Source organism: Acinonyx jubatus, chromosome C2 (genome assembly GCF_027475565.1).
Source record: "Acinonyx jubatus isolate Ajub_Pintada_27869175 chromosome C2, VMU_Ajub_asm_v1.0, whole genome shotgun sequence".
In the NCBI taxonomy this organism is placed as follows: Eukaryota; Metazoa; Chordata; class Mammalia; order Carnivora; family Felidae; genus Acinonyx; species Acinonyx jubatus.
Genome location: NC_069384.1, coordinates 86991070 through 87005538, shown reverse-complemented (window position 1 = coordinate 87005538; position 14469 = coordinate 86991070). Strand labels below are relative to the sequence as shown.

Sequence of the window (14469 nt, the reverse complement as noted above, 5' to 3'; positions counted from 1 at the left end):
CAGTGGTTGGTAAACTATAGCCCATAGGCCAAATCTATACTGCTGTTTGAATGGTCTATGACCTAAGAATAGTTTTTACATTTCTAAAGTGTCTTAAGTCAAAAGAAAAGCGATATTTCAGGGCACCTGGGTGACTCAGTTGGTTAAGCATCTGACGTTAATTTTGGCTCAGGTCATGATCTCATAGTTTGGGATTCTATCTCTCCCTCTCTCTGCCCCTCCCTTGCTTGTGCTCTCTCTCTCTCTCTCTCAAAATAAATAAACTTTAAAAAAAGAAAAGTGGTATTTCATGACATACAGAAAATTGTATGAAAATCAAATTTTATGGTTCATAAATATAATGTTATTGGAGCCTGGCCACATTCATTTGCTTATATAATTATCATACATTGGGGAAGGTGTCATAGGAACAAAGGGAAAATACTATCCCACGCCCCATAGACTTCGGTATTCACAATACCTTCCTCAGTGTGTGGCCCATAAAAAACACTCACTAGTTATTTATAAGTGAAACTATTTTGCCCCCAAATCAATTGCAGTTAAGCAGAGAATCCAGTCAGATTTTCCAGTTCCTAGCCAAGCACTCTTTGCTCCTAGATTAGGCTTCCTTCCCTATGATTATAGAACAATATTATTCTTAGAGTAATCATTGAATTAAAATTCCTTTCAGTTTCTTCTAGTCTTGGATGGTACCTAGGCTGCAAGCTCTAAAATGCTGAACTGTTCATAAGCAACCTCCCTTGTTATGGCCACAAAGGGTAAATAATGATAGACAAGCACTTCTGCTCAAAGCTCGGCTTTAAAATAGCATTTTGATAAGTTCAGGCACACCTCAAAAGTGCAGCTTATGGAAAAAGTAAATCAAAGCAAGCACCATGATTAACCATATCCAGATGAGAGAAAAATGTGTTGACATTTCAGCAAGAATGGTTTCAATTCAAGCCCCCCCCCCCAAAATCCCCATTTATACTTTCTAGTCAGCCAAAGTTTCCAGCTGCATGGATTCTCTAGTGAATGAACAGGCCAGCACGTAGAATAAGGTCACTAAAGAATGTGCCAATAATCACAAACTGTAATTAAGCGGTAATGGCCTCAACCTGAAGCTTTCTTCAGGATTAATGAATACCTGAGAAGCTAGTGGCCTGAGGCAGCACTCATTCTGTCCAGGATGCCCTGGGATAATGTGAGTGCTATAAACAAATGTGTTTCCAGCTTAAATAATCCCCTAAAGTTACCTTTTCCACTTCTATGTCACAGAGTTAGATTTTTTTTTATGGCATTCATTGTGGAAAAAAAAAAAAACCACAAGTTTAATCAAGAAAAGAGAAAGAAAGGATTGAAATTCAAAACCAGTAGAGATTTCTTTTGGGTAGTGGGGGGTGGTGAGTGTGAACTATATTTAGAATATTCAGACTTCATTTTCAGCTTTGCTATGAAACACAGGGGTAAGAATATTTATTACATGCCAGATTATACACATAAATTTATCACTTAGTAAATATGAATAAATTATAATTATTATCAATAACTGTTATAATCATCATTACTACGGCTTTTAATGCCTTAGCTTAACTAATGAGAAGAGAGTCTGGAGCAAGTAGAACATCGGGTTAGTAAGTAAGGCAACTATCAAAATATGAGCCATCATTTATTTGCTGCTTACTCTAAGGCAGGTAGCATTTCCTCTGTGGGCTGAGCATCATTATCTCCCTTTTATAGGTAAGGAATCTGGGAATCGTGGAGATTAAGTAACTTGTCCTAGGTCATTCTAATTAGTGTAGAGGTTAGGATTGAAGCCTAGGTTCTTCTGACTTTAAGACCCAAACCCAAACCACTATGCACTCTGACCTCACTGATATGAAAGGTCTCGATCAATCATTTGGAAATGATGAGATAGATTTGTCAGGGTGACATTTCCAATAGAGAAATGAAGCTAGTGGTGAATGATTGAAGTCATTAACATGATTTTAAGGGAAACTGCTATGTGTATCAGAGGTCTTAGCTGGGAAAAATTCAGGAGTGACAGAGATATTTAATGTAGAAATCTGCTCTGTATCATATCATATCATATCATATCATATCATATCATATCATATCTCTTGGTATGAATGTAGAAGCCCTGACACAACCACAGTTTCCAAAGCATATCCCACAGTCCCACTAGCCACACCAGAGCCCACCACGTCTGAAATTTCTTTTTTTTTTTAATTTTTTTAATGTTTATTTTTGACACAGAGAGAGAGACAGAGCATGAGCAGGGGAGGGGCAGAGAGAGAGGGAGACATGGAATCCAAAGCAGGCTCCAGGATCTGAGCTGCCAGCACAGAGCCCTATGCAGGGCTCAAACTCACAGACCGCAAGATCATGACCTGAGGCGAAGTTGGATGCTCAACCGACTAAGCCACCCAGGTGCCCCTGAAATTTCTTTAATAAAAGACTGAGCTTCTATTTTTTTAAATGAGAGGTTTAATATGTAAACATGACTAAGAAAAACACCAAGTAAACATATCTGGAAAAGTACCATTTCCTGAAATGGGAAAAACTGCTATTAGCACTTTTCTTAAAGGAAAAGTGCAGGAGGCTATTTTACCACTTGAGGAATTAAGTAATGGATTATAAAAAAAATCCTATGTATTCTAAAATAAGGAGGGGAGTGGTAAGGAAGGGGCTATTTATTTCTCTGCCACAGAAAAACATGGAACAAATAAAGTAACCAGATACCTGCTTCCCTATTTTCATCTCACTGGTCCCAGAGTGGGTGGCTGGGCATTCCTCCTTCCTCAGGATGGATGGTCTAGATGACAGAGGGGACACAAAATATTCTTTGACGAACTAGTTGACTTCACTGAGCCTGTATTTTCAGGTGTGTCTTGTCCTTTTAGGGGAAGTGACAGGTTATAGTAGGGTCTCAGAGCCTCCTCCAAAGACACAAAATGTGAGGAGTCCATTTCACCTCCAAACTTCCTCTGACCCTGTGTAATAAGCAGATCTGATCCAAGATGTCCCTTTCTCCCAGGGATGTTACGTTACTATTTCAACTGATGTAGCTTACCTAGGAAGACAACCTTTGGCAAAATTCAAGCAAACAAAACCTTTTCTAGAGAGGTCTCAAATACTAGAGCATAATTAGGTTTGGACTATGCTATGTTTTAGGAGACAAAACATACTCATGTTCTAAACTAAACTTGATGTGACCTCTGCCATTCTTTTTCCAAGGAGAGAAAATTTAAGAGGAAATTATCGGTACAGCTGAGCCTGCTTTATCTTCCTTCTTTTTCAAAGTCAGATAACCACAAACACAACTAGAAAAATCTATTCAGGCAGGAATTACCAAATTAGGAGAGTAAAGCATAGTGAACAGAGAGAAAAGAGTGAAGTTATGGACACAGGTGACTAATTTTATCTACTTTGTAATAAATAAGGAGTCTTGCAGAGTTTTAGAAGCATATTATTATCTTACTTTTCAAGCACAATGGCCAAGATGGCAGGACAGAAGAGTGGCGAATGTTTGTAATGAGTAAAGCCTGTTTGGAAAACTGACATTGAGGCAATAATGAGAAAAGAAAAGAGGGGGGACAGGCGGATAAAGAGAGAAAAAGAGAGTTACTAAAGACTTTTAATAAGAGTCACTGAATTTCATATCTTTGCTGAATTATGAACCACACACAAACTAAGGTCAAGCCCTATCTAAGCCCCACTTCCAGTTCAGATTCATCCCACCCCCATCCCCCAAGGCCTGGGCTCCCCTGGTGCAAGATGAATGTTCAAGGAGGGAGAGAAAGGAACGAAGAAAATCCATTCTCAGCATCTGGTTGCAGAACATAGGAGAAAACAGCACAGTGATTCTGTGCCAGCAATATCCATTGCAGCCAGCCCACTCAACTGACACAGTTACCTAAAGAGCATGGCCACAATGCTTAGCTGTCAGTTCTGGAATTAGCAAAAGACCCCAGATGGGAATTCACTAACTGGTTTCCCAGGAGGTTCAGGGAGTAAAACTCTGTCATTCTACAATTGTAGACAGTCCTATCCCTCTTAACTTTCTTCTCTAAGCTACTTCTAATTTGATGATTTGCAGTCAGAGGTATACATTTGAATTGTCTGTAAAACTTTGGGGAGGGGCAGGGGGGTAATGCATATCCTCTCCCTATTCCAGATCTAAAGAGTAAGAATGCTTAGGAGGAGGGGTATCTGTATGTGTATTAAAAATAAAAGATTAAAATGACTCTGAAGCACATGCCAAGTTAAGAACCAGTGTCTTAATTTCCTTGGTCTTTCTTCAGCTGATAAAATCCAAAATATCCTCTCCATCTCAGCTACTCTTTGGGATATATTGGTTTTCAATCTTGCTTTTAAAACAATGACACCTAGTAAGGAACATAAAATCCCAAACTGAACTACCACCTCCCTATTCTATTAATGCAGCCTAAGATAGTATTTCTTCTCCTCTCAACATTAGCAAAAACTTCTAGGCTTTTACATATCTCTTTCACTTGTTTGATCCTGTGCTGCTGTATGGGATGAGGTTCTTTCAGAGAGGTCCTGCAGTACTTTCTTCAATAGCCCTTAAGACTATATTGCTCAAGACCAAACTGCCTAATGCAGCATCCTATCTACTCCCCTTCTTGTACATGCCTTATAGCTTTTGGTCTGCCACAAGCTCTTGTTTCCAAGTCAGGCTATGTAATTTATGGCTTCTTCTTCTATCTTCTCTCGACCTTCGATGAAAAAGGAAGAAACTGCATCACAATTCCATCTGCTGAGATCAATTCGGATCAAGATTCCAGTGTTCACAGTATATTCCAAATCCATTCTATTTGCATATTGATCAGCCTCTCAGAAATCTCTTGATCCATAATCTTGATTAAGATGTTGAGGGCATGTTATTATCAAGCCTATTTCAGATCAATAATTGCCTAACACTTCACCTCCTTCCAAAGGGTGAAATCAATAAAAGAATTCACAAAGAAAAATATCCATCAATAACTTGGATGCTCCACAGGTCAGACTCACAGAATCTAATCACCTTATCCTCTAGGATACAGCCTCTTGATGTATAATGTTTCTCCTTTGTAAAATGTCATGCTAGAAAGATTTTATAGCTCTTGAAGGAAATAGTTATGAGATACTATCATAAACTAGTTTATATCAGAGCCCTGCTGAAACCACAGGTAAATAATTTATTACTGAATTAAAATAAAAATGATGCCACACACCTTAACATCCATCCATCCATCCATTCATTCAATTAATGGATACTTATAGAACACTATGCATCAGACAGGCATTATGCTAAGCATGGAAAACAGAATGAGGGCCAAGACAGAGCTATTCCCTTACATCAAAGAGCTAAAAGTCCAACAGGGGAAGAGAGACATCAAAGGAAAAATAATAAAAAATTATCCTATCTAGACTAATGAGGAGTCCTTCTACTACATTAGACTCCATCACTATGACACCGTATAATGAGAAGTATATATGTTGTTGAATTTTAAAATGCTTGTGGATACACACATTTGAAAGGAATATAGAGAAACTAGAATGGTTGCAAGAGAGCACCTCCTGGATGCTGACGTGACTTGAAATAATGCTATATGAAAAGCAACTATAGGAATGGAGATGATTAGTCTAAAGAGGAATGAACATTTTAGTCACCAGACCTCTGATGGTTGGACTGTGGCAAATGGAGATGACATTGTTTATAGGGTCTTAGGGAGTTGAACAGAGAACAATGATTAGGAAGCCAGATTCCATCTCAAAAGAAGAAATGTTTTTATATCAGGATTGTATCCAGATTGAGTGCGCTTCTCAAGAAACAATGAGATTTCCATTAGTGGATTATTTCATCACACATTGTCTCCTCTCTTACAAGGATATTTCAAAAGATTTACAATTAAAAAATGGGCAGTTGGATTAGAGGGTTAAAAACCCTCCCAGACCGGAAGCCCTCTATGCCAGAGTCCAGCTCCAGCAGGTCCAGGGGTTCCCGAAGGATGAATGGCATCAGGGAAAAAGTGAAAAAATAAAATAAAAAATAAAAATAAAAGGGGACACAGACAACAGCAGTGTGTTGAACTGGCCGCTTTATTGTGGCAAATGTGGCATTATATTTGTTAGCAATTTCCTTGTAGCATGCATCATCTATATGTTCTGGTATTACCTAATTCTAAAAATGTTCCTATATGTAATCACCCTTTAAGGAATAACATGGTTATTTTCTCATAATGCTCCCTCCTGCCCTTTGCTTATTGATTAATTTCTTACATTACTTTCATTATGTATCTATGTTTATCTATAATCTATAAAGCATTTGTTTTGCTGTTTTCATGAAAGGTCATCTATCTCTCAACACCTCAAGTGGAACAGTTACAGGGACAAGACCTCTTAGTTGTTTCCCTGAACCATTTGTGGCTTGAGGAACAAAAGTATTCGCCTCAGTCCGAGGTGCCAGGAGGGGGCCAAGAGGGCCTTGGGAACCCACACCTTATGCATTCTCAGAAAGACAATGCACCTAGGAACTAATGAAACATTCTGTACCTTAACCTACTAGGTTCAATCATCATCTGGAACGCCTTCTGGGGGCCAAGTGGGTCTAGGGGTGGAGTAACTTGTGCCCATAGATACACTCCTTTGTTGCTGGAGTGGGGCTTTTAAATCCATTTATTCCTCCTTTGCTGGCAAACGTATGAGGCTACCCTTCCTTTAGGTAGAGGAGTCTTTATAGGGGGTGGCAAGGGCTAAACGTAGGGCTGCACAATTTCCTTGCGGAACCTTATTTCCTTCCCCAATGGTTCTTTTCCCAGGGGTCTGTCAAGGGCAATTCCCCAACAGACAATTCCCCAGGTACTTTTATTAAGGCCAAATTACATAAAAGCAGGAGTACAAGAAGCTTCACTGTCGGTGGGCCGCCTGCAGTCCCGATCCATCCACCGCTCGGGCCCTGCCGTCAGGCTGGTTGGATAGCCCGGCTTCCGGCACCTATAAGTCATATTTTATATATTTTAAACTGTTTGATATATACAGAATAAAACCCTGACTTCTTAAACATGTTAACTATCTCTTAATTATAATGCCAAATTTCTGTTATTTCCTTTTAATGGACTATTCAACCTTATGTTATTTTATACTACGGGGATACGTTTTAAATTATAAATGAAGCCCTAATAATTCACTTTAACATGAAGTTTTGTGACTATTTTAAACACGTTTTAAAAATAGGAAAAAGCTTAGTGACAACACTTCTGCTAATGAGAAGGAGGTGAAGGCCAAATTTCTCAGATTATTGTTTTCCAGCAATAATGCAACTGGTTTACCTTGGAGAAAGTAGTGGAGTTTGAAGGAAGGTCCTGTGACTGGACAGAAGAAAATCTGAAGAAAGACATATCTAAATGTCTATTAGAGTCTTTAACATTGTTCTGTAAAGATGACAGCCAGGCCCAGGAAATCATTAAGAAGCTGGAGAAGAATATAATGTTCCTTAGCCAGTGTACAGCATGAGAAGCCAGGAGGGCTTAGATATTGGGAGCTATTAATCAGGCAAGCCAGGTTAGTAAAGCAGTTGAAATGATGACTCAGCAGGGAGAAAATCTGAAAAATAATGCATGCCAAAAAGCATGCTGAACTAGAAGAACCAAAATGGGTTCTTTTGCAAAATGAAAGGTCTTTTAACTTTCTTGTCAATGAAGATGACTGCCAAGTTCAAAAAAAAGTTCAATTTTTTTTAAACATCAAGCCATTTTCTCTTTGAAGAGTGACCATCATCTCTTTACCCAGAAATATTGGAAATTCAGGAATGGTGACTGGGATGGTCAAACAGTTGGCGTTTTGGGGGATCATAACAAAGAGAGCACCATCCCTCATTACAAGGATTTATAAGCACCTATTCCCGAGCAGATGCTGAAGAAGAAAAATGTGAACTAAAAACTAAAGGTGACTTGGAACCATCTGAAGAAGAAACAGTAGAAAGGACAAGAATGCCACATTAAGTCTTTCTGCAAAGAGAAATAATCCATCAAATGGCCTATCTCGTGTTTTTATGACATGATAGCTCCCTGAACAACAAATCTCAAGACTTCCACCAGAAAGACTACTAAGGAGTGCCTGGGTGGCTCAGTAAGTTAAGCGACTCACTCTTGATTTAGGCTCAGGTCATGATCTCATGGTTTGTGAGTTTAAACCCCACATAGGGTTCCTTGCTGACAGCGTGGAGCCTGCTTGGCATTCTCCTCTCCCTCTCTGTCTCTCTTTGCCCCTCCCCTGCTTGCGCTCGCTCTCTCTCTGAAAAATAAACTTAAAAAACAAAACAAAACAAAAAGACTACTAAGGCACTTTGGCTTTTGTTGTATTCATTGCATTGTTTGCAGCTTTGATGGGCTTCCTCATAGTCCAGTTTCCCCAAATGTCTCTGGATGCTGCTCCCACAGAGGATGGGGACTCCTGGATGTCTGTAGAACATATCATGCATCCATTTCTCAGACTTTGACACAATGAGCCACCACCAGTGCACCTACAGCACATCCTAATATGCATATCTTGATTTGTAAAGTTTCAGTATAGGAACTTCATAAATTAGTAACTTTCAGCTGGGAAATTATAGCATGGAACCAGAGGTCCTCAGAATTGTTTTAAGATATTTTACATTTCGTTTTTAGGAGATTACTTCCCCAATTAAAATACAATGGGGGGGAGCTTATTATTTTAATAAGCTTTTTGAGAAAGAGATACATAAGATATATATTATTTGTTAAAAGTTATCAAAATAAATAAGCATTAAAATCTTAAAAAGAAAGAAAGAAAAGAAAAAGCTCTTTTGAAACCTGTGTCAGATCTCTACAAGTAAACCCTAGCCTTTTTAAGAAACTACACAAAGTTGCCATCACTCAATTTCTGAAACTCCTATTTAGAAATTACCTTCAATAGCCCATTCTATTGAATAGCTTCACTGGTAGTAAATTATAACCCTCTGAGGTGCATGTTTTGAAGTAGCCAAAAGTCATTTAAAGTTAACTTCTGAGAAATAATATTATGATACCAAGATTAATAAATTATTACCTATTTTCCCAGCCTTAAATTTCATTTCTTCTATCTGTGGAATTCGCATGTAATTCCCCTCCTATGGCTATATTTTCACCCTCTCCAAGGACAAGTGTCCTTGTCTTTCTATACAATATAATTGAAATATTTTGTTAATACTTCATTTCAGGAATTGCTTAACCCTATTCCATAGGATGTATCTAAGTCACCCTGGAGCCTTTAAAAAACCATTGAGGATTCACTCGATCTTAGTAGATCCTGGGAATCTCTATTTTGAAAAAGCTACTTCTAATCACTCTGATACTTGACTGAGTGAGGGACTCTATGTTCTATCATCTTATTCCAACCACATTTTTGCCTTCATCCCACCACTTTTTGAACAATAGATTCCTGTAGGGAAAAAGCAAAGAATTTCAAATCCTGAACACATGGATTTAAACCCCACATGCATGGTTAACTAGCTGACTATAGGCAAGGACAACTCTTCTGAACAGGGATATATTAATAGTTAATCTGAAGAACTACTGTAAGAGTCAAATTAGATCATGTATGTAAAGCACCAGCATAGTCAGTGGCATATAGGAATTTAATAAAAAGCAGCAATAATTGTCAATTTCTCATCCCTACTCAACTCTACATGTTAAACTCCATTTCTCTAATAATTTATTAAATTACAAATGAACTTGAAGGTACCACAGGTATCCATAGAGACTTCAAGCTCTTGTCATCATTCTCAAAAACACTGGCTCCCATCTAAGTGAACTTGGTCCCTTGAAAACAATGAGATATTATTGGGAAATACGAGAATATTAGTGCTTACATAAGAAAAATAGAAACTTTAGCAGATAAATAATTTACTTTAACTTATAAAAACCATAAGAAAAGTTGAGCATTGAATTAATACATACAATTTCACAATCTAACTTCAATCTTATTCCTTCTGAATATGACCTTTGAGTTCCAAAAATATCCATTTTTGTGGGAAAGGGTACAGTTAATACTGTGTACCCTAAATTTGGAACTTCCATTCCTTTAATCCTAGGGGGGGATAAATGTTTCAAAAGGAAGCTTACTGCTTAAGTTTCTGACTCTTCTCAAATAAATATTAGGAGTGAGTACCAGAGTTCAGAAACTGCTAATATGGGTTTGCTTTTAAAAACTTCCACTTACTCAAATAGGCTTTTGTTTGTCTACGTCTGCCAGCAATCTAAATGCAGGAAAAACCAGAATGTATATGCTTGGTCATAATTCTTGCCATAGTTTTCTTGCTGGTCACCTGCAATCCCATTTCTTATACAGTTGCTCCTATTAAGGCTTCTGGTTAACACCCAACCTAGAACATAGTGTTTAATAAATATCTATTGACTCTATAAATGAGTAAATGGGTGCTATGGACCTATGGAACAGGTATTTAAAACAACCTCTAAAGGGAAAGAAGAGTTTTGGGAAGAGATTAAATAAGAGTTGAGTCTTGAGAATGAATGGAAGTTTACTGGGAGGATGTGAAACATTGTGAGAAAATAGCCAGGCACAGAGAACTACATGAGTTCAAAAAGAAGAAAGAGCATCTTTATTGTGAGGACCCACAAGCAATATTCAAAGCACGAGTTGGAGATAAACCTGAAGAAGTATGCGGGACCCAGATGATGAATGATTTTGATGTCACATTCAGAAATTTAAACTTCACCCTCTAGGTAATGGTTAGTTACTTAATATAGTAGAAATATTTTTTAAATTTTTTTAATGTTTATTTTTGAGAGAGAGAAAGAGACAGAGAATGGGGGAGGGGCAGAGAGAGAAGGACACAGAGAATCCAAAGCAGGCTCCAGGCTCAAAGCTGTCAGCACAGAGCCCAGTGCGGGACTCCAACTCATGAACCATGAGATCATGACCTGAGCCGAAGTCAGACGCTTAACCAACAGAGCCACCCAGGCACCCCAAGAAATATTTTAATGAAGGAAATAATTTGATCAAATAAATGCTTGGTTTTTTATGGATCACTCTAGTAGATATACGTTGGATGGATTTGAGGAGAACAGGGAATGAGACTTGAGTATGGTAAAATGTTCAATAAAGATTTGTTGAAATAATGAAGGTGAAATGAGGACAGTAGTGATATTAACAATTACCAGCATAATATAAAATTACACAAGTCAACATAAAAAAAAAACAAATAAATATAATCCAATTAAAAATGGGCAGAACATGTGAACACACATTTCTCCAAAGAGGACATCCAGATGGCCACAGACACATGAAAACATGCTCAACATCACTCATCAGGTAAATGGAAATCCAAACCCTAATGAGATATCACTTCACACCTGTCAGAAAGGCTAAAATCAAAAACACAGGAAACAACAGGTGTTGGTGAGGATATGGAGAAAAAGGAACTGTGGGTGGAAATGCAAACTGATGTAGTCACTGTGGAAAACAGTATGGAAGTTCTTCAAAGAACTGAAAATAGAATTATCATATGATCCAGTAATTCCACCGCCAGACATTTACCCAAAGAATACAAAAACACTAATTCAAAAAGATATATGGACCCCTATGTTTTCTGTAGCATTATTTATGACAACCAAAGTATGGAAGCAGCTCAAGTGTCCACTGATAGATTAATGGATAGAGAAGAGGTGGTACATATACAACGGAATATTATCAGTGATCAAAAAATGAAATCTTACCATTTACAACAATATGAATGGAACTAGAGGGCGTAATGCTGGGTGAAATAAGTCAGAGGAAGACAAATGCCATATGTTTCACTTGAATTTAAGAAACAAACTAAAGAACAAAGAAAAAAAAGACAAATGTAAAGATAAATATAGAGAACAGACTGGTGTTCATCAGAGGAGAGTTGGGGGGGGGGTGAAATAGGTAGAGAGGATGAAGAGTACACATATCACAGTGAGCACTGACTCATGTATAGAATTGCTGAACCACTATGTTGTATACCCGAAACTAATATATCACTGTATGTTAACTATACTGAGAATTTTAAAAAAGATGTTCACCCCAAAATTAAAAGAAATCCCTAAACAAATTAGGATATTAATATTAAAACAAAGATTAAAATTTAGTGAAAGTATATTATAAGATATCAAGTTTACAACACAGATTATGCAGCATTAAAAACTACAAAAGCCATGGGGAATGGGCTCATAACTTATTTTTAATCTGCAACAAAAGATTGGTTTTTCTAACAACAAACTTAGAAAGTGATTGAATATATTTTCATTCTACAATGTCATCATTATTGGGGTATTAAAAAAGCTTTTTTTTCTGAAGTGTGTGTGTTTCAGTTTATGTATTCTCACTTGCTTTTTCAAAAGCTAAAAACAGCAGCTGAGGGAAAAAAATTTTAATTAAAAAATTACCAACTTAAGTATGATGATGATGATTATATACCTAACATCAAAAACTTTATATGCATCAAGTCTTATGCTGGGCAGTTTATTTTATTGTCTCTTTAATTATCACATCAGATCTATGAGGAAAGTCCTTGTATCATTACATTTTGCAGACAAGGAGTCTGAAGTTGAGAGAGGTTAAAAAATGTGTCTGATCACCCCTGCAGTATTTTTTCCCAAGATACACAGTTTAAGAACAGAATATATCAGATAAAACCATATTGAGGATAGTACCTGACTAGTACTTTTTAAAAGTGTCACATTCATGATAGATAAGAAAAGGTGGAAGAAATACCTATTTTGCTTTGATATTGTATTATGGTTCTATAAGATGTGAACATTAGGAAAAGCTGGGTGCAGGCTTTATAGGAACTTTCTATTATGTTTGCAAATCTTTTGTAAGCATAAAAACAGTTCAAAGTAAAAAAGCTTTTAAAATTTGTATGTGTCTATAGGACATGATAGGGAAAATATAAGACAAGCCTGAAGTATTTTGTAGTGTTAGAAAGCAAGGTAGTAAACACACGCATACACACACACACACACACACACACACACACACACAGGAGACCATCTGAAAGAACTCCCAACAGCCTGAAACGATTTGAACAATACATAAATAACAATAATGATGAATTAAAGCCAAATATTAAAATAAGTATCTATGAGTCCACACTAATATAAAGAAATGATTGAATAAATAGCTAAATGGGGTTTAAGAGACAAATCTTCCTTATAGAAGAATTCCAAATAATAAATGTAGATGCAATGAGGGAAATAGAAAATTACCGTTGGAATACCATGTGACAATTGCTGCAGGCAAGTGCTAAAATTAGTGGGCAGAACTTTAAGGATAAACAATATTTTCATATCAGCAAAAATATTTCTATAAATTCTTTTCTTTTTTTTTTAAAGTTTATTTATTTATTAGAGAGAGAGTGCACATGTATGCAAATAGGGGAGGGGAGAGAGAAAGGAAGAGAGAATCCCAAGCAGGCTCTGTGTTGTCAGCACGGAGCCTGACATGGGGCTTGATCCTAAGAACTGTGATACTATGACCTGACCCAAAATCAAGAGTCAATGCTGAACCAACTGAGCCACCCAAGCACTCCTATACAAATATTTTTTAAGTCCTGTGGTGGTTTTAACATATATCCACTAACTCTTGTATACTTTTCCTCCAAAAGGTGGAACATAATTCTCCTTCCCTTGGGTGTGGACTGAACTCAGTTACTCACTTTTAATATATGACAGGGGAGGGGAGTAATTTTATTGTAAGCAGACCCGGCAAAAACTGCCTTAGCCAAGTGATCAGGGTTAACATCATCAGTTATAAGGCATATTGATATCACATATCTCAGATATGATGCAATGAGAAGGCATTTCAGCTCTGCAATATTTTTTCCAAAAATTTATAATCCACTCTAATCATGAGAAAATATCAGAAAAACCCACAAAAGACTTCCTACAAAACACCAAACCAGTACTCTTCAAAAGTGTCAAGGTCATGAAAAAGAAGGAAAAATTCAAAAACAGTTACAGATCAGAAGAGATTAAGAAGACATGACAACTAAATGCAATGTCATATCCTGGATTGGATCTTCAAACAGAATATAACACTATTAGTGGGAACACTGGCAAACTCCAGATAAAGTCTATAATTCAGTGAATAGTATTATACCAAGGTTAAATTCTTAGTTTCAGTCAATGCACCATGGTAATTTAAAATGCTAATATGTGGGAAGCTAAGTGAAGGGTGCATGGAAACTCTCTGCACTATACTTACAACTTTTCTGTGTATCTATAGTTTTACAAAAATAAAAAATAGTTTCAAGTACTTGGAGTTGAAAGACATTGATAATCTGTTCATAGAAAATGAACAAAAAAGTCAAATGGTCCTTAAAGGATTAATATCACTCATAATATCAGAGACTCAAAATTACACAGAGATATCATTAGTTAACTAACAGGCAGAAATCAAGAGTTTGAAAAACACTTCATTGGTGAGGTTATAGAGAAACAG

The 14469-nt window shown here is 37.0% G+C and overlaps 1 pseudogene; it reads left to right on the top strand.

The window, feature by feature from the left end:
- The window catches only part of LOC106973869 (inositol 1,4,5-triphosphate receptor associated 2-like), a 77600-nt pseudogene extending 69028 nt beyond the window's left edge, over positions 1–8572 (top strand).
- Positions 8573–14469: the final 5897 nt, after the last annotated feature.